At 45.6% G+C, this 21,872-nt stretch overlaps 1 long non-coding RNA gene across 1 annotated transcript in view; it reads left to right on the top strand.

The window, feature by feature from the left end:
* Positions 1–15,844, top strand: part of LOC121284199 — a 77,733-nt gene extending 61,889 nt beyond the window's left edge. The window contains exon 3 of the long non-coding RNA XR_005944452.1: positions 15,656–15,844. This is a non-coding gene — a long non-coding RNA (uncharacterized LOC121284199). The remainder of the gene's footprint in view (positions 1–15,655) is intronic.
* The last annotated feature ends 6,028 nt before the right edge of the window (positions 15,845–21,872 follow it).

Genomic DNA, 21,872 nt, shown 5'->3' with positions numbered 1-21,872 from the left:
GTTAGACAGATTAAAAGCTAGTCTAACACTTGGTTAATTACAGAACTGACCCCATAATCACCCCACCCTGAACTTCTCACCTGCCCCACCCAGCGTCCCCCCACCGACAAACTCCCAACTCTCCGACCCCCAGCTGTCACCATGACTGTCCAACTACACCCAACCTGACCTGACCTGACCACCCCCATGCTCACCTGACCTCTCCATCCAACATCCCACCCCCTTGGCTCCCGCCCTAACTCCCCAACCATCCCCCGACCACCTAGCTATCACCCAATCCCCCAAGCTATCATTCTGACTGCCCGACTACACCCCCAACCAGTCTATGAACACCCAACTATCCCACCTGAACCCCCCCCCACTCCGCCACTGCCACCCTTACTCCCTGACTACCTCCCAACTCGACCTGTCCTGATTACCCCACCGACCAGCCGACTATCCAACTCCCAACTACCACACTGATCCCCGACCAGCCCCCAACCCGACCTGACCTGACTAGCCCCCCCCAACCACCTGACCATTCCCCCTAGCTACTGCCCTAACTTCCTGACCAAACGAAGTACCCCTCTGGACATCCAACTACCATCCTGATCCCTGACTACTCAGCTGAACCCCTGGCCACCACCCCCCCATCACCCGACTAGCCCATGACCATCCGACTACCCCCCTCAACACCATACCACCACCTGACCACCTGACTATTCCCCCAACCTGATCCAACTTCCCCCCCTGACATAACTACCCACCTCACCCAATTACCCACTTCATCCATTTATCCACCTACCCACTTACCCATCAACCCCCTACCCACCTACATACTTTCCCACCTACCCACCTACCTACTTCCCCACCTACCCACTTCATCCACTTACCCACCAATCGCCTACCCACCTATCTACTACCCACCTAGCCACCTCACCCATCTACCCACCTACCCACTTACCTAGCTCATCCACCTACCCAACTACCCACCTCACCCATCTTCCCACCTACCTAGCTCACCCCCCTACCCAATTACCCACCTCGCCCATCTACCCAATTCCCCACCTCACCCTCCTACCCACTTCACTCGCCTACTCATCTATCCATTTACCCACTTCATCTACCTACCCATTTAACCATCTCACCAACCAACCACTGATCCACCTCACTCACATATCCACCTACTCACTTACCCACCTTGCCCACCTACCCACCTACTGATTTACCCATCTCATCAACCTATCCACCTACCCACCTACTGATTTACCCACCTCACCAACCTATCCACCTATCTACTAACCCACCTCACGCATCTACTCATTTACCCACCTCACCCACCCAGGCATTCACTCATTCATCCACTCACCCATTCACTAACATTCAAAGATTGGACATTCGGGGACCCCCATCAGAGGAAACAGTTTATCTCCATCTACCCTTTAATATCCCTTAATCATCATAGACATCAATTTGACCACACACTAACCTTTTATACGTGAATACAAGCCAGGCCTTGCATTCATAACTAGCCAGGTAGCATGAACGAAAACAAAGATTGGGAATTTTCCCCAGCAATATAACAAAAGGATTTAGAATAGTTTAGTTGGTTAGCGACACCGTTCAAGGAATTTTCTCGGAGCTCCTGCTCCCATTCTGGAACTTCACCGGAAGTATGATGGAAGTGGCTGTGCAGTGAAATTGCTCTAAGGAAATTCCTGGCCCTGATCCTGATGATGGTAATTCTGGAAAGGGAGGCAGGAGGATGTACCGAGGACAGGAGCAGGGGGAGGGAGAGAGAAGTGGGAGGGGGGAGGGGTTGGCTTCACTGGACAATTGTCAAGAGAAAAAGACAACAAGAGACCCCCAGGTTCAATCCAATTCACAACCTTCTTTTATCTGAACTATCGTTCTGTTCCTCATCTTCATCTCTTAAACTCTCTTTTCTCCATTATCAGTCGCCTTGGCCTTAAACTCTAGAATTCCATCCCTAAAACACTCCACATCTCTACCTCTCCCTCCTCCTTTAAGATGCTTCTTAAATCCATCACTTTGACCAACATTTTATTTGCCCTACATCTCCTTACATGGCTCAGTGTCAATTTTTATTTCGTAATAGCACCTCTGAATGGGGTATTCACCATTTGGGACATTTTGCTATGTATAAAAGTGTAATACAGGTTGTTGTGGTGGATTTAGACCAGTGAGGGAGCAGCTTTTGTGTACTCAACCTCTACCGGACCCCAGGCCAAGATGTTTAATTGGACCTAAGGCCAAATCCTTAAGCCTTCAAATGCTAGGAAAGGGCAGCCACCTCGATTGGCCCCCCTCTCTCGCAAACACTGCCCCCTCAAAACCCTGAACCCTTGCCATTGTTAACGCATAATTGTATTTAACAGCTTTCTGGTGCAGTGTTCAATTGTTCTGTGTTTGATTAGGTGAGCATGGTAACTAACCAATGCTCATTGTGCTTAATTGGTAAATCTGGGTGTGGATACAGAGTAAAGTAAACATGCACCCCCACAGAAGCTACCAGAAACTAAGCTTTGAGTGTAGACATTTTGTGATCACAATTAGGAACTTGTCTCACCTCTGCATTGTCCTGAGAGATATGAAATATACAACATCTGGAAACCTATTTTTGGACACAGGTTTCTCGTTCCCCCATCTAATGTTTCTCCTACAGTTGGTGGTCCTTTGTCGAGCACTCTGGAGCTATGCATTATGTTTAGAAGCATAACTCTCAAAACAAGTCAACTCCAGGTAGAGGGTGTGAGGATAAATCTTTTGCCTTCAAATCTGCTGCTTCAGAGCATTGCAACAAGAGAGTTTAAATCAAGAACTTGGACACAAAGCCTGCCTTTATTTTCTATCATTTAATTTAAAATCGCGCACCCAAACCCAATTTCTGAATAGCCAGTAAGCAGTGGTGAGAGTTTCAGGAGGCTGGAGTTAAAGCATTGAAGAGGCTGAGATGTAAATCAGAAGGTTGGATCATGGCTGAGGTCCTGAAGAGTTTTGCAATCAAAGCAGAGCAAATTCAATGCATTGGAATATTTGGGTGTTGGAGAAGTTGGCAGGGATTGAGGTCATGGCTGAGGAGGGCTTGGACCCAAATAGGAACTACGCCTGAACTTTTGAGTGCTTTAATGTAATGGTTGTGTTACTGGGCTAGCAATCTAGAAGGCTTGCGCTAATTACTCACAGGGATGTGAGTTCAAATCCCACAGTGGCAGTTACTGAATTCTACTCATTGTCATACAGATCCTGGAAACAGAAAGCACAGAAGTTATCATATTGCCGATAAAAATTCAGCTGGCTCACTAATGTCCTTTAGAAAAGAAAATATGCCATCCTACCCATGGCCTGGCCTATATGTTACGAGAGTCCCTTATGTAACTGACACCTTGAGTGCTCTCTGAAGTGATCTTGAAAGCCACTGAGTTGTATCAAACCTTTAGGAAGAATAACAGAGACAAGAAGAACACCGAGCCTCTACCTTCTCAGCAAAACTAGTCACACCCACTTTCTGAGGATGCATTTAAACAAAAAAATGACTTGCGTTGGGGAGAGCTCAGGAAAAAAAAAACGGGGAAGTTGGACCTTGAGCTGACCAAATATGAATAAGGGTTTGAGCGGCAGCATGGACACTGATGTGGAAATGGAGATAAACAGCACCGGCGGTGAGGCTGGTGTACTGAATTTAAAAGGAGCTCTGGGCCAAACAGGACGTCAGAGTTACATACTATCTGCTTCAGGCTAAACCAGCTGCAATGGGTTTGAAGAGCAAAGGTGTGCATTTTAGCATGGAACACATTCGATGAAGAGATGGGGGGACAGGGGGTTGGGGGAAGTGAGGGAGGGTGCTTTCGTGTCCTGGTAACATTGGTTCCAATGAAAACAAGACCAGATAAAGAGTAACCAATTATTTGTATCAGTGCTGTTGGTGGTACAAAACAGCTGCTTACTTTCCTATGAGTGACCGCACTTCAGATAGTCATTCATTGAAGGGAGGAATGTGAGACGGTCTGATGGTGATGAAGCAGCTGATTATTCTCATAGTTCGCCACTGAATAATGTGGAAATCAATTTATGTGTTGGTTCAGCCACTTGTCCAAGTTTGGCTGAACAAGGTTGTATTGAATTGCAACATTACAGAAGCTCCTGACAGTTATTATTAGCTGCAACTCATTCAGTTAGATGGTGGTGTAGTGGTAATGTCACTAGCTTAATAATTCCAAGGCCCAGGCCTAGTAACATGGGTTCAAATCCTACCAAGGCAGCTGGTGGGGGTTTGAATTCAATTAATAAATTTGGACTATGAAACTAATCTCAGTAATGGTGAGCATGAAGCTATTATTGGTTGTTGTAAAAACCCATCTGGTTCACAAATGTCATTTAGGGAAGGAAATCTAGCATCCTTGTCTGTCTCACTAGTGACTCCAGACCTATTGCATTTGTAGTTGACTCTTACTATTCTCTGAAATACCCTAGCAAGCCACTCACTTCAAGGGCAATTAGGGATATGCAACAAATGCTTAATCTAGGCTGACAGTTGCAGTAATGAGAGAGAGTGCTGCACTGTCAGAGGTGCTATCTTTCAGGTTTGATTTCACACCGAGGCCCTGCCCACCCTCACAGGTAGGTGTAAAAGATCATGTGGCATTATTTTGATGAAGAGCAGCTGAGTCCTTGCGTCTATTCTGACCAATATTTATCCATCAGTCATGTGTGTTCAGAATGATTCTGCAGAGTACAGTAGTATGGTGGTTATGTTGCTGAAATAGTAACCCTGGGAGCCTGAGTTCAAATCCCACCACGGCAGCTTGGGAGTTTTAATTTAGTATAAAACATCTGGAAATACAAAACTGGTCTCAGTAAAAGTGATCATGAGGCTGTTGTAAACATCTATCTGTTTCACTAATGATCTTTGAAGGGGAGCCAGAAAAATGGAGTTGGAGCCCAAGATCATCCATGATCGTAAAAAATGGCAGAGCAGACTGGATGGGCCTTGTGGTCTAACCCTGCTCCCATTTCTTACGTTCCTGTTTTTAGGGAAGGTCCTAACCCGGTCTGTGCCTATACGTGACACCAGTCCCACACTGACGGGGATGAGTCTTAATGGTCCCGGAACAGGCTCGAGGGGCTGAATGGCCAACACCCAGTTTCGATATCAGTAGAAAGTACTCAACTGTGTGTGAGGAACAGGCTGACTGTGATACTCCTGGTTGGTCAGTCAGCCTATCCACTACCCAAGAATTCCTGTGACGAGACATTACTTGTGGGTGGGGCTGCTGGTGCCCTCAAAACCCAAGTCCATGCCAAAGCTCATGGTTTAGAGATAGGGGAGGGATAAAAGTTGGCTTTAGGAAAGGAAGGAGAGGTTTAGGGAAAAAAAATGGAAGCTAGGCAGTTTTATTTTAACCACACGGGCAACCTGCATAAAGTCACATGGCAGGTTGCTAACCTTGTCGCTCATAGGAATTTCAATGAGTACATGTGGCACTCCTATAAACTCAGAACCTGAATGATTTCCCATCTGCCGACCAAAAAGTAATAACACAAAATTTAACTGCTAATTTAATGTTTTACCAATGCAAATGGTTCACAGATATCCCTTCCCCCGCCTGCCCTCGCTCCTGCTCTCATGCCCCATCCCCCTTCCAACTCCCCGCTTCCCCAGAAGCGAATGGACCCCACGAGCTGCCAAGAATGATCTTATTCACCAGTTTCAGCGCTCCACTAGTCGGAGTTTTACTGCGAAGCTGGGAATTTTCAGCACAGCTGTGAAAACATTCCTTTTGAGATGTTCGAAGGCAGATTTTGAGCTCGGGATCCAAGGGCCATTCATGAAAGGAAACATTGTTCTCTTTTTCATATTTCACCTCTCCAAAGGAAAAGGCAAATAAAAGACCTGCGTATTGCCCAGAAATTATATCACCTCACCAATGTATTGTGCAGCTGAAGATTGGCAGTACATCAAGATGGGTGTCTTGCAGTTTGAAATATTGGTCTTGGGGCTGTGTCTGATTTTCATTTTACTTTAAATTGGAAGTGAGTTGTATTGGTGTCTGGTACTAACACTTAAGTCACACTTAGTCGCACACTTGCACCCAGAAACATTTGTCAGTTGTCACTGCGGCTAATCAGTATCAGAGTTTATTTCTGATACTGCCCTACAGGTTTGGAAAAGAGAGAAGGAACAACATTGCAGTCAGAGGCCATGAGCACTTTCCTGATTATAAAGAGCAATTATACACGTTGTAAACTTCACAGCTCAACCTTTCTTGCTCCCTCTCCTCGGTTTCAAAAGAACGGGCAGGAATCCCTGGAGGCTTCCACTGCTCTCCACTCCCGAAACTTGAAACATAATCCAGGCTGACACACCCAGAGCTGTGCTGAGGGAGTGCTGAGCTGTTGGGTGTGCCGTCTTTCAGATGAGGCGTTAAACTGAGGCCTTTTTGATGGATGGAAAAGATCCCATGGCACTACGCTGGAGAAGAGTTGGGGAGATGTCCCTGATATCTTAGCCAGTATTTTATCCTTCAAGCAACATCACCAGAACAGATTGTCGTTTGGTAGCACAGAGCTTGAGTATTGCTGAAAAAAGATGTTTTGTCGAAGCTTTTCATCTTGTACTCATCAGGACAATTGCAAGAATACCAATGTTGGTGGTAGAAAGAACTTTATACTGTGGCACATTTGCCTGTACTGAAAGCTGCATATATTAATACACAGGGCCCTGTTCTTTGCAGACAGAAAGAACATGTACACACATTGCACCTGTTTCAGCTAAACAAAATAAGTGATAGCCATTCACTAGTTCTTTCCTCAGGGCAATACCTTGACCAATCAGAGTTAAGCTGCCTGGTTTAAATTTTAAACAATACTTGGCAGTTAACAGTCAGTCACCATTAACTGGTGCATTCTCCATGGCAACGCCTCTAACAACCAGAGTCCACTTGCCAACCAATCAGCACTCTCTTCTCATACAGTACATGAAAGTCTCAGGGATCTTCTTTCTATCTATTCATTTTAATGGGAGCCACATTGTATGGGAGCAATATCTGTCCCAAACACCCATCCTGGAGGGTGTGACACTGCAATAGGGACACAAATTCACAGTCTTTGGGAACATATAGGGACATAGGAGAAACTTACACTAAGATAGCAAAATATCTTTGGAATAAAGACATTTGAACAGTCACAGTGACTTGCACTAAAGTGTCATTAACATTGTAAATCATCCCCAAGGTGCTACTTAGGCTGAAAGTAACATACTGAGGGTGGAATTTCATGGCCCCATCTTGGCAGAGGCAGGGCCAGGGCCAGGGCCGTAAAATGCAGTGAGTCATTCAAAAGTCCATTAGCTTCGGTGGGACTGGAGAATCTCGCCGGTGGGAGGAGCTGTAAAATTCTGCCTTGAGTTTTGAAGGAGAACAGAGAGGTTCAAGGAGGGAATTCCTACAACCTGTTTAGGCATGCTATGGACACACCTTCCTTGGCCATCAAGTCCTGGAGTAGGATTTGAACCCACAGCTTCTAGGCTCAGAGGGACACTACCCACTGCACCACAAGACCTCCTGGTTTTTTAAGACTTAAAGGCAATTACAAAGGAGTGAATTCGGATTGACTAAAGTAAGCTGGGAAAAGGGATTAAGAAGTAAAATGGTAAAGAAGCAGTGGCAGACTTTTTAAGAGATTTTTCAGAACTCTCAACAAACAAATATTCCATTGAGGATGAAAGGCTCTATGAGAAGGATTCACCATCTCTGTCTTACTAAGGAGTTAAGGATGGTACCTAATTAAAAGGAAGATGTACAACGCTGTGAACATTGTAAACATTAGCCACTTAGAGGAAGAGGCTGGGGAATTAATAATGGGAAACAAGGAAACAACAGAAACTTTGAACAAATAAAATGTGGCTCTCAAATCCGGAACTCTAAAATCCAGAAACAACAGTTGCCTGAAATTTTTTTTTGTGTGCACATGCAACTCCAGGGCTGGCAGCAACAGAGTCAATTGGCCCGCATTGATGTTAATGATGTTAATTCTATGATAAAATCTATTACAAATCACAGGAACTTTTCCAGGCTCTACCTTAATGGTCTTTGTCAAGCACAAGTGCCTCTAAAGTATCCAAGCAGGGGGAGTGAGGATAGAAGTGAATGCAGTCAAAGGGGTATTTATCAAGGAGGTGTTTGAGGATCAGTAAAGATATATTTCACACATGGTAATGAGCCCCTGCAACCCCACGTAGAATTCCAGTCTAGGGAGGTTCCAGCATATTGGTTTACCTGTCTTCATGGTGGAAGGAACTAAAATCATCCCAAGGAAAGTAGAAAATCAAGGGGAAAAGGGAGGGAGGAGCTTGAAGCAACAATCACTAGAGTAAAATTACTAGGAAAAAGAATGGGACTCAAGGCTGACAAGCCCATTGGAGCTGATGGTCTGCCTCCTAGAGTCTTAAAAGAAATAACCGCAGAGCTGATTCATGCATTGGTTGTAATCTTGCAAACTTCCCTGGATTCTGGAAAGTTCCTCATGGATTAGAAAAACACAAATATATACAACCTTGTTGAAGAAAGGAGAGAGAAAGACAGAAAGCAGGAAACATCTTTAAGCCTAACATCTGTCGTTGGTAAAATTCTGTAATTAATTACTACTGAAGTAGTAGAAGGACATGTAGAAAATCATAATTTTCTTTTGTTCATTCAAGCGATATGGGTTCTGCTGGCTAGACCAGCATTTGTTGCCCATCCCTAGTTGCCCTTGAGAAGGTGGTGGTGAGCTGCCTTCTTGAACTGCTGCAGTCTGTGTGGTGTGGTTACACCCACAGTGCTGTTTGGGAGGGAGTTCCAGGACTTTGACTCAGTGACAGTGAAGGAACGGCGATATACTTCTAAATCAGGATGGTGAGTGACTTGGAGGGGAACCTCCAGGTGATGGTGTTCCCATCTATCTGTTGCCCTTGTTCTTCTGGATGGTAGTGGTTGTGGGTTTGGAAGGTGCTGTCTCAGGAGCCTTGGTGAGTTCCTGCAGTGCATCTTGTAGATGGTACACACTGGTGCTACTGTGCGTCGGTAGTGGGGGAAGTGAATGTTTGCAGATGGGGTGCCAGTCAAGTGGGCTGCTTTGTCCTGGATGGTGCTGAGCTTCTTGAGTGTTGTTGGAGCTGCACTCATCCAGGCAAGTGGAGAATATTCCATCATGCACCTGAGTTGTGCCTTGTAGATGGTGTTAGGCTTTGGAGAGTCAGGAGGTGAGTTACCCAAGACAGGATTCCTAGTCTCTGACCTGTTCTTGGAGCCACAGTATATATATGGCTAGTCCAGTTCAGCTTCTGGTCAATGGTCACCCCAGGATGTTGATAGTGGGGGTTCAGTGATGGTAATGCCATTGAATATCAAACAGCAATAGTTAGATTATCTCTTGTTGGAGATGGTCATTGCCTGGCACTTGTGTGGCATGAATGTTACTTGACACTTGTCAGCCTAAGCCTGGACATTGTCCAGGTAATGGACTTCGGTATCTGAGGAGTTGTGAATGGTGCTGACCATTATGCAATCATCAGCGAACATTCCAGTTCTGACCTTATGATGATAGGAAGGTCATTGATGAAGCAGCTGAAGATGGTTGGGCCTCGAAAACATCCCTGAGGAATTCCTGCAGTGATGGCCTGGAACTGAAATGATTGACCTACAGCAAGCACAACCATCTTCCTTTGTGCTAGGTATGACTACAACCAGTGGAGTTTTCCCCATGATTCCAGAGATGAGGAGAAACTTCTTTAGCCAGAGAGTGGTGAATCTATGGAATTCATTGCCACAGAAGGCTGTGGAGGCCAGGTCATTGAGTGTATTTAAGACCGAGATAGCTAGGTTCTTGATTGGTAAGGGGATCAAAGGTTACTAGGAGAAGGCGGGAGAATGGGGTTGAGAAACTTATCAGCCATGATTGAATGGCGGAGCAGACTTGATGGGCCGATTGGCCTAATTTCTGCTCCTATGTCTTATGGTCTTATTCCCATTAACTCCAGTTTTGTTAGGGCTCCTTGATGCCACACTCAGTCAGATGCTGCCTTGATGTCAAGGGCAGTCACTCTCACCTCACCTCAGGAGTTCAGCTCATTTGTCCATGTTTGAACCAAGGCTGTAATGAGCTGAGCGACCCTGGCAGAACCCAAACTGAGCTTCAGTGAGCAGATTATTGCTAAGCAACTGCTGCTTGATAGCACTGTTGATGACTTCTTCCATTACTTTACTGATGGTCGAGAGTAGACTGATGGGGCAGTAATTCACCAGATTGAATTTGTCCTTCTTTTTGTGTACAGGACATACCTGGGCGATTTTCCACATAGCCTGGTAGATACCAGTTTTGTCGCCATACTGGAACAGCTTGGCTAGGGGCGCGGCAAGCTCTGGAGCACAAGTCTTCAGTACTATTGCTGGAATATTCTCAGGGCCCATAGACCTTGCAGTATTCAGTGTCTTCAGCCATTTCTTGATGTCACATGGAGTGAATAGAATTGGCTGAAGACTGGCATCTGTGATGCTAGGGACCTCCGGAGTAGGCCGAGATGGATCCGTTCGGCACTTCATCTCCCCCTTTTTTGAGGATGGGGATTTTTGTGCTGGGCTCCCCTTCCAGTGAGTTGCTTAATTGTCCACCACCATTCACGACTGGATGTGGCAGGACTGCAGAGCTTAGATCTGATCCGTTGGTTGTGGGATCTCTTAGCTCTGTCTAGCACTTGCTGCTTATGCTGTTTGGCACGCAAATAGTTCTGTGTTGTAGCTTCACCAGGTTGACACCTCATTTTTAGGTATGCCTGGTGCTGCTCCTGGCGTGCCCTCTTGCAATCTTCGTTAAGCCAGGTTGATCCCCTGGCTTGATGGTAATGGTAGAGTGGGGGATATGCCGTGTCATGAGGTTACAGATTGTGTTTGAGTACAATTCTGCTGCTGCTGATGGCCCACAGCGCCTCATGGATACCCAGTTTGTTCGAAATCTATCCCGTTTAGCATGGTGGTTTTGCCACACAACAAATGTTCCTTACATCTATTCCTTTATCAGGTCACTGCATCTGTTCTCTGAAAATATTACGAGTCCTCTTGGTACATGGGTTATTGGTAATAGAAAATTAATCATTCTGTGTTGCTTCTAATCTAAGAATCAGGCCAAAAGTAAAAAATTAAGTAGTCGCAAAACATCCCCAGAGATCTCAGTTGATTGCACTATTTACTTTACAATCATCCTGATCACAAACTAATAGAAATGCAATGTATCACTAACTCTAAAACAATTACATAGAATTTACAGCAGCGAAACAGGCCTCACTTGAACCTCCTCCCATTCATCTTCATCTAAGCCTATCAGTATATCCTTCTATTCCTTTCTCCTTCATGAAGGAATCTCGACCAGCATCTGTAACATGGGACTGGAATTTTCCGTTGGCGAGCAGGGAGCGGGGCCTGCTTGACGACGGCAAAATGATGTGGGATGATGTCGGGAGGAACCCCCGATGTTATCCTGCCCCATTTAAATTTTCAGGAAGGCGGGTGGACAGCCTAATCAGCTGTCCGCCCGCCAACCTGTCAATGGCCAATTGAGGTCATCGACAAGATAATTAGAACAATTAAAGGCCCTGTCCGTCCAACCTTAAGGCTGGCGGACAGGCCAGGAGCCCCAGCGGGCTTCTGAAAAAACATGAAACCTCATCTCACCGGCGGGATGAGGTTTCATGTTGGGTTTAAGAAAGTTTTTTAAAGTTTCAATGAAATTTATTAACATGTCCCATCTCGTGTGCCATTGTCACATGAGGGAGACATGTTAAGGATTTTATTATTTTTCTATTTTTAATGTTTGTACAGCTGTCAGCGATCTCCCTGAGGCTGCGCTTAGCTTCAGGGAGATGTGCGCTCTGTCATGCGCATGCATGAAAAAGTGCACTCTCGCATTTGGGGAATCCCCCCCACCCCCCACCCAGCCGCACAGGGAGCGCATAGCGTTTCCCACCGGATGTCACGCTGGGCGGGCCTTAATTGGCCCGCCCACTTAAAATGGCGGCGGGGCCCGATTCTCCAGCGGGAATCGGCTCCCCACCCACCAGAGATTGGGTTGGGCCCACCCGACAGGCAGAAAATTCTGCCCATGAAGTTGAGTCCGCACCACTACTTTCACCTGCTTGTTGTCACACAGCCAGAAATAGAACTGCTGAATTGGTCAAAAGCTGCTGAATAAATTTCCCTGCTTGGGTATATGGACTCATCAATTAACCCCTTCCTCCACAGACACACCCTGGGACGTAACCCTGCCATGAGAAACCGAGGCATTTAAATTCAGGCTTTGTAGGCATTTCAGATGGTCGTTCATCAGGAGATTCAGTGATATCTGGCTGTTGCTGTGTGCTGAACAATCTTAAGACCCAGCCATTAGGAAAGACAACCTCCCCTTTTGAACTGCTTGCAGGTTCTGAATTTTTCAAATTATTTTTTTTTCAAGTTTTTGAGACTACTTGCAATTGCACTTAAAAGATTACTGCACACGATGAGGGCTCATGGTGTTGGGGGTGATATATTAGCGTGGATAGAGGATTACCCAACTAACAGAAACCGAGATGAAAACAAAAAAACTGCAGATGCTGGAAATCCAAAACAAAAATAGAATTACCTGGAAAAACTCAGCAGGTCTGGCAGCATCGGCGGAGAAGAAAAGAGTTGACGTTTCGAATCCTCATGACCCTTCGTCAAAGGGTCATGAGGACTCGAAATGTCAACTCTTTTCTTCTCCACCGATGCTGCCAGACCTGCTGAGTTTTTCCACAGAAACCAAGAGTTGGGAAAATTTTTCAGGTTGGCAAATTGTAAGGAGTGGAGCCCCACAGGAGCTGGGACATCAACTGTTTGCAGCCTATATTGATGACTTGGGCTGAAGGGACTGAGTGTATTGTAGGTAAGTTTGCTAACAACACAAAAATAGTTGGGAAAGCAAGCTGCGGGGAGGACAAAATGGGCCAGATTTTCATGAAGAGATGGGAAGCAGGAATCGGGGAAGCTCCCCAGTCCGTATCCTGTACCCGTTCAAGAGGCCCGCGCCTGTCATGTTATCGTTCCAGGGAGGCGGGAGTGAGATGGAGTCAGGCCCAGCCATTCGGAAGCTGGTCGGAGGTGAAAGTGAGTCCAGGAAAGGACACACGTGAATCGCGCCCTGGACCCGATATAAAGGGCAGCATCGGAAGCCATTGTTGCCCTTGCAAGTATGGAAGTGCATTCATAACTGGTGCTTCTTCAGAGCAGACTTCTGGCACTATTCATGTGTGTGATAGTTGCTATCACTAGCCAACAGATTTGATAAGCTGGAAGAGGTGTCCCAACACGAGTGTTCCACAGGAAAGCTCTGATTCCTCTGCTGGTTCCATGAACTCCTTATTAGGATGCACCACACAGCATGAACTCACTCCTGGCACAGATTCACAAGACTCTGCCAAGCAAAAAGGCTGCATTCTGGCAGCTGCTGCCAACATTCTGCATTAAGTGAGATCAGCAGCCCACCTCAAGGCCTGATCTCTAGTCGCTGCTTCAGACCCTTAGCCTTTCGACTAACCCCTCTCCCTCCCACCTCGCGGGATCGGGCGCCCAAATGTACCAAATCAATTCCCCCTCCCAGCCGCAGACTGTCACCGTGGGCAGGTGTGATTCAGGACAACGGGAACGTGGGCGCTTGGGATCGCACCATGCCATGTTGGTGCGCAAACAGCAAAGGCGGGGGTGCCCAGCCTTCATGCTGCATCCTTAGCAAGATCTGTCTGTGCTCAATTCGGTTGTCCTTGCCCAGTATGTAGACAAACCCAGTTAAAGCTTTGCATGAAGTGAGAAAACATGATGGCCGGTGTTCTTTGTTCGTTCCCATGCTGGAATACCACAGAGGAGAAACTCGGCAGTTGGCCAGGAGGAAGGGCTCCCGCGTTTTGTGACCAGGACCTGGAACTGCTGGACCAGGAGGTCAACTTCAGAAAGGACTTACTTTACCTGGCAAGGAGGAAGCAGCTTCCATGGTGAGAGCTGTCAGTGCTCATGGATTCAGTGCCGCAAGCATCCAAGATCTTTCCCGTTCCGGCAAGATGATGATGATTTATACGGAGATGGTGGCATAGTGGTAATGTCACTGGACTAGTTATTCAGAGGCCCAGGCTAATGCTGTGGGGACATGGGTTCAAATCCCACTGTGGCAGCTGGTGGAATTTTGATTCAATTAATAACATCTAGAATATAAAGCTAACCTCAGTAATCATTGATTGTTGTAAAAAACCCATCTAGTTCACTAATGCCCTTTAGGGAAGGAAATCTGCTGTCCTTACCTGGTCTGGCCCACATGTGACCCCAGACCCACAGCAATGTGGTTGACTCTTAACTATCCTCTGAAATGGCCTAGTATACCATTTAGTTGCGATAGAATAGTCAAAAAAATATCAGGCCAGACGGAACACCCTGCATCTACCTAGTCACCAGAAACGACAACAGCACATCCAGCCCTGCTGACCCTGCAAAGTCCTCCTTACTAACATCTAAAGCCTTGTTGCAACACCAGGAGAGCTATCCCACTGACTATCAAGCAACAGCCTGGCATAGACATGCTCAGAATCATTGTAGTGAGGCAGTTGCTGGCGAGGTGCGGAGGGGAGAGAATGGGTAACGGGGTGACTTCCTGCAGGAGTAGATGGTGGCATATTGGTATTGTCACTGGACTAGTAACCCAGACACCCAGGGTAATGCTCTGGGGGACCTGGGCTCAAATCGCAGCACAGCAGATGGTGGAATTTGCATTCAGTCAATAAAATTCTGGAATTAAAAGTCTAATGATGACTGTGAAATGATGGCTGTAGAAATCTATCTGCTTCACTAATGTCCTTTAGGGAAGGAAAGAAATCTGCTGTCCTTACTTGGTCTGACCTACATGTGAGTCCATATACACAGCAATGTGCTCCACTCTTAAATGCCCCCTGAAATGGCTTAACAAGCCATTCAGTTGTATCAGACCGCTAGCAAGTCTATAGGGAATGAAACCAGGTGGACCATGTGGCATCGACCTAGGCACTGGCACTGTGGGTGTGCATGGACTGCAGCGGTTCAAGAAGGCAGCTCACTGTTACCTTCCGAAGGGTAATTAGGGATAGGTAATAAAGGTTGGTCTAGGCAGCAATGCCCACATTCCATGAATGATTAAAAAAAGAGAATACCTTACAGCAAATGTCACAGACACTGCCATCACCATCCCCAGGTATGCCCTGTCCCACTGCAGGACAGACCCAGCAGAGATGGTGGCACAGTGATGCTGGAATTGCCCTTGACTCTGGACCCAGTGAAGTCTCATGGCATGGTTAGAATCATATCTTTCAGGACAATATTTGCTTTTATGGAAGGGCATTGCATTATCTGGACACTTGGAAGATGAGCTGGCTTTGTTTTTTGAAACAGGGTCCTTGGAATGTGCACAAGCATGCATTTTCTAAGAAATCACCTGACCAGCATGGCACTTGAAGCGGAGAGCTGTTTGTTTGCTGGCACAGCAATTATTTTAATTAATGGAAAAAATGGTTTAAAGGCCTTTACTGATTTACTGGAACTCACATGACAGAGATGAACTTTAGGTTTTGAGCTTGTGTTTTTGATTTCAGTTGGAACTGAAAAGCTGCCCAGCTCCTTGCCTCGCCTGAAACAGAGTGGTTATCAGGATCTAGCTAGGAATCTTCACTTCAGTGGAACTTGCCTGCCTTTGGAAAACTGGGAGGCTAGGACGAGAAGGATTGATCTGGCTCTATTTTCCTCCATGCCGAAGCTCCCTTGGTGAGAACATCTAGGCATCTACTGGGACTAGTGATCTGTCTTCATATGAGGAAGCTCAAGATCAACAGTGTTGAAACCCAATGAACTTTATCTCTTTTGTTTGTATGAAGTCTAATCTTCAGTCACCCATCTCCGCAGAGACCCCTATCTGTTTGTCCTTTGTTTGTGTGTGTGTGTGTGTGTGTGGGTTTGTGCTGGGGAATTTTAAAAGGGATAGTTATACTTCCAGATTACAACTTTGTGTTAACCAATTCTTGCAACTTGTTTTAAAAAAGTTTTGTTTCATAATAAATCAATCATTCTGAGGTAAGCCTGGTTAAAGTCTCTTTTATTCTGCGTCTAACAGTATAGAAGGTAAATTATTGGCCACTTTGGCAAATGAATTAAACATTTACACTAATGGTGTGACCTGCAGAGTAGTGGGGCTAGGTCCAATGTGCACTTTTCCCATCCCAGTCGTAGCAGCATCAAGACAAACATGGGCAAGGAATCCTCCTGCTGATTACCACCTACCACCCTCCCTCAGCCAATGAATCAGTATTCTTCCAAATTGAACACCACTTGGGGGAAGTAATGAGGGTGGCCAAGGGTAAAGAATGTATTCTGGTTGGGGGGCTTCAATTTCCATCAATGCTACTGCCTAAGCCAGTCTGAAGACATAGCTGCTAGACTGGGCCTGTGGCAAGTGGTGAGGGATCAATCAACAAGGACAAAACTACTATTCTAGCCCTCACCAATCTACCTGTCATAGATGCACCCGTTCATTATAGTGTAGGTAGGAGAGACCATCACACAGCCCTGGTAAAGACAAAGCTCCATCTTTACATTAAGCACACCCTCCACTGTGATGTGTGGCAATACCATCATGCTAGCAGCTCAAACTGAGTATCCATGAGGCACTGTGGGCCATCAGCAATAGCAGAATTGTATACGACCACAATCTGTAACCTCATGACCCAGCATATCCCCCGCTCTACCATTGCCATCTGACCGAGGATTAACCCTGGTCCAATGAAAAGTGCAGGAGAAGAAATTGAAAGGGAAGAATTACTTCATCGTTTAACATTATTTATGAAGATTTAGCTTAGTCCTTAAAATGGAAGCTTTAAAAAATTATATTGTATTATAGAAATATATTAGAAGGTTGCAAAATGCTAATGGTTAATGTGTTTAAGTGTTATTAACAAAATACTGCAGAAAGTGTGAAAGGAGATATCTTGAGACTGGGAAACAAAATAAACTTGAGCAGGTCCCTGCGCAAACCACAGGAGAGGGTCGAAAGATCAGCCACATTCTTTTCAAAGTTTGTTGTTTAATATTGCAGTGCAGGGAGAATAATTTCCAAGTCATCAGGGACCTGAGTGGGGTCAGGACCCGGAAATGACCCGGGCTGGCCATTATTTTCTATGCTCGGCTGAGGAGGAAAACCCAGGCTGAATGTAAACCCACTTCTAACCCCCCACTTTCGTCTGAATAGCGCCAAGGCCAGCTCAGAACGTGCACTGCCGGAGGCGAACGCAAGGTTAGGTAAACCCAATTCGTTAGCTCAGCCCTGGCCCCCCTCGTCCTTCTCTGGTGACCAGGAATCGGACCTGGGAGAGAGGAAGAAAGGAGTTGTATTTATGCAGTGCCTTTCACGTCCCAAAATGTTTTACAGCCAATGAGGTGCTTTCAAAGTGAGGTTATTGTTCTCACGTGGGAAATGCAGCAGCCAATGTGTGCAAAGCGGGCTCACGCAATCAGTAATGTATTGCTGAAAAAGGAGACATGTTGTTGAAGTTTTTCATCTTGCACTCATCAGAACAGATGCAGGAATAGCAAATTTCAAAGGGAACAGCGTTTTATACTGCATGAGAAGAAAGGTGCTGATTGGACGGTTGGTCAGTCTCTTTTCTCATGCAATATAAATTTGTTGTTTCCTTTGAGATTTGGCATTCTTGCAATTCTGTCCTGATGAGTACAAGATGAAAAGCTTAGGGATGTTTGTTTTTTCAACAGTACTCAAGTGCTGTACTACCAAAAAATAGCAATATGATAAGAACCAGATAATCTGCTTTAGTGATGTTGGTTGAGAGACAGACATTGGCCAAGCCAGCAGAGGGACATGATTGTTATCCATGCTCTTTCTTTTCCAACATTACAACAGTGGCTGCACTTCAAAAGTATTTACTTGGCTGTAAAGTACTGTAAAAAAAAATACTGGCATCAGTATTGGAACAGAAGGGATCTGTACCGTTGGGATGGTCTCCACCTGAAACGATCTGGGACCAATGTTCTAGCGAAAAGGGTAAATAAAGGGTAAAGAAAAACAGGACTTCAAACTCTAAAGTGGGGGGGCGGGGAGGGAAGGGTAAAACTCCAAGAAGTATGATTAATGGGAAACAAAGCAGCAGGTTAGCATGTGGGGGGATGGATTCAACTTCATGGAAAATTATGAAAAAACTGAAAAGAAAGGAGAGCCCAAGAGAGGCTATTAAAGTCTCCAGAACACAAAATAGGACAGACTGTTTGGAAAGGGCTAGGAATCTAACTTCAAGCACATCAGATAAAGGGACGACAACGAGAAAGGGGACGGAAATACAGGACTGAAGGTATTGTATCTGAATGCACGCAGTATATGAAATAAGGTAAATGAGCTTGTGGCGCAGATTGAAATTGGCAGGTATGATGTGGTGGGCATCACGGAGACATGGCTGCAAGGGGATCAGAACTGGGAGCTAAATATCCAAGGATATACATCCTATCGAAAAGATAGGCAGGTTGGCAGAGGGGGTTGGGTTGCTTGTTAGTAAGAAATGAAATGAAATCGATAGAAATAAATTATGTAGGGTCAGATAATGTAGAATCTGTGTGGGTTGAGTTGAGGAACAGCAAAGGTAAAAAAAACCATAATGGGAGTTATGTATAGGCCTCCAAACAGTAGTCAGGATGTGGGGCACAAGATACACCAGGAGATAGAAAAGGTGTGTAAGAAAGGCAAGGTTACAGTGATCATGGGGGATTTCAGTATGCAGGTAGACTGGGAAAATCAGGTTGGTAGTGGATCCCAAGAAAAGGAATTTGTGGAATGTCTACGAGATGGCTTTTTGGAGCAGCTTGTGGTGGAGCCCACTAGGGAACAGGCAATTCTAGATTTAGTGATGTGTAATGAGGCAGATTAGATAAGGGAGCTTAAGGTGAAGGAACCCTTAGGAGGAAGTGACCATATGATCGAATTCACCCTGCAATTTGAGAGGAAAAAGCTGGAATCAGATGTAACGGTATTACAGTTGAATAAAGGCAACTACAGAGGCATGAGGGAGGAGCTGGCCAGAATTGACTGGTAGATGAGCCTAGCAGGAAAGACAGTGGAACAGCAATGACAGGGGTTTCTGGGAGTAATTTGGGAGACACAGCAAAAATTCATCCCTAGGAAGAAGAAGCATACTAAAGGGAGGACGAGGCAACCATGGCTGACAAGAGAAGTCAGGGACAACATAAAAGCTAAAGAGAAAGCATACAATGCGGCGAAGAGCAGTGGGAAACCAGGGGATTGGGAAGCCTACAAAGACCAACAGAGGACAACTAAAAAAGAAATAAGGAGCGAGAAGATTAAATATGTGGGTAAACTAGCCAGTAATATAAAAGAAGATTGCAAGAGTCTTTTTAGATATATAAAAGGTAAGAGAGAGGCAAAAGTGGACATTGGGCTGCTGGAAAATGAAGCTGGAGAAGTAGTAATGGGGAACAAAGAAATGGCGGAGGAACTGAATAGGTACTTTGCATCAGTCTTCACGGTGGAAGACACGAGTAACATCCCTTAAGTTCAAGAGAGTTGGGGGGCAGAGGTAAGCATGGTGGCCATTACCAAGGAGAAAGTGCTAGGTAAACTGAAAGGTCTGAAGGTGGATAAATCACCTGGACAAGATGGATTACATCCTAGAGTTCTGAAGGAGATAGCTGAAGAGATAGTGGAGGCATTAGTGGTGATCTTTCAGGAATCACTGGAGTCAGGGAGGGTCCCAGAGGACTGGAAAATCGTTAATGTAATCCCCCTGTTTAAGAAGGGAGTGAGGCAAAAGATGGGAAATTACAGGCCGATTAGCCTGACCTTGGTCATTGGTAAGATTTTAGAGTCCATTATTAAGTATGAGATTTCAGAATACTTGGAAGTGCATGGTAAAATAGGGCAAAGTTAGCATGGTTTTGTCAAGGGGAGGTCAAGCCTGACAAATCTGTTAGAATTCTTTGAGGAGGTAATGAGTAGGTTAGACAAAGGAGAGCCAATGGATGTTCTCTATTTGGACTTCCAGAAGGCCTTTGACAAGGTGCCGCACAGGATGATGCTCAGTAAGATAAGAGCCCATGGTTTTAGAGGCAAGGTAATAGCATGGATAGAAGATTGGCTGTCTGGCAGGAGGCAGAGAGTGGGGATAAGGGGGTCCTTCTCAGGATGGCGGCCGGTGACTAGTGGAGTTCCTCAGGGGTCAGTGTTGGGACCACAACTTTTCACTTTATACATTAATGATCTAGATGAAGGAACTGAGGGCATCCTGGCTAAGTTTGCAGATGATACAAAGATAGGTGGAGAGACAGGTGGTATTGAGGAGGCGGGGAGGCTGTAGAAGGATTTGGACTGGTTAGGAGAATGGGCAAAGAAGTGGCAGATGGAATACAACGTAGGGAAGTTGAGGTCATGCACTTTGGTAGGAAGAATAGAGGCATACACTATTTTCTAAATGGGGAGAGAATTCAGAAATCTGGAGTGCAAAGGGACTTGGATGTCCTAGTCCAGGATTCTCTTAAGGTTAACTTGCAGGTTGAGTCAGTAGTTAGGAAGGCAAATGCAATGTTGGCATTTATTTCGAGAGGACTAGAATATAAAAGCAGGGATGTGCTACTGAGGCTTTATAAGGCTCTGGTCAGGCCACATTTAGAATATTGTGAGCAATTTTGGGCCCTGTATCTCAGGAAGGATGTTCTGGCCCTGGAGAGGGTCCAGAGGATGTTCACAAGAATGATCCCAGGAATGAAAGGCTTAACATATGAGCAACGTTTGAGGACTTCTGGGTTTATACTTGATGGAGTTTAAAAGGATGAGGGAGGATCTGATTGAAACTTACAGAATACTGAAAGCCTGCATAGAGTGGATGTGGGGAAGATGTTTCTAATAGGAGAAACTAGGACCCGAGGGCACAGCCTCAGAGTAAAGGGAAGACCTTTTAGAACAGAGTTGAGGAGAAACTTCCTTAGCCAGAGAGTGGTGAATCTATGGAATTCATTGCCACAGAAGGCTGTGGAGGCCAGGTCATTGAGTGTATTTAAGACCGAGATAGATAGGTTTTTGATTGGTAAGGGGATCAAAGGTTACGGGGAGAAGGCGGGAGAATGGGGTTGAGAAACTTATCAGCCATGATTGAATGGCAGAGCAGACTCGATGGGCCAAATGGCCTAATTCCTGCTCCTATGTCTTATGGTCTTATGGTCTAAAGCATTTGCAATGTCCAGTGGTTGTGAAAATCATTTTATAATGCAAGTCTTTATTTTCTTTTGAAATAGTGCAATGGATCTTTTATATCCACCTGAGAGTGCAGACATGACCTTGGTTTTGCACCTCATCCAAAGAGGCAGTACCTTCAACAGTGTAGCACTCTCACTGTACTGCACTGAAGTGTCAAACTAGATTTTTGTACTCAAGTTCCTGTAGTGCAGCAGGAACTCACAACCTCTAATTTAGAGGCAAGTGTGTTACCCTCTTGGCCACAGAAAGATGCTTTGTGTGCAAGGTTGGGTGGGTACCAGAAATGCTGTGAAGTCAGAGGAAGCATTCCTGCTACCCTTGGCTCCACTAGATCATTACTTTAAAAACCAAATGGAGCTCCCCTTAGGCCGCTTAAGAAGCCCGAATAGAATTCCTGCTTCCTCGCAATCCAAACCAATTTCTGAAAGGCCAAAGAGACCCTATAACAGGCATCAGCCCCCTCTAAGTTAGGCCTAACTCTTGTCTTACTGAAGCTGCCTGAGGCACCTCAAAGCCACCTCCACCAATATGGCAGCGCCCTTGAGGTT

The sequence above is a fragment of the Carcharodon carcharias genome, chromosome 1 (genome assembly GCF_017639515.1).
Source record: "Carcharodon carcharias isolate sCarCar2 chromosome 1, sCarCar2.pri, whole genome shotgun sequence".
Lineage (NCBI taxonomy): Eukaryota > Metazoa > Chordata > Chondrichthyes > Lamniformes > Lamnidae > Carcharodon > Carcharodon carcharias.
Note: the sequence above shows the minus strand (reverse complement) of the source record. Positions and strands in the feature narration are given on the sequence as shown.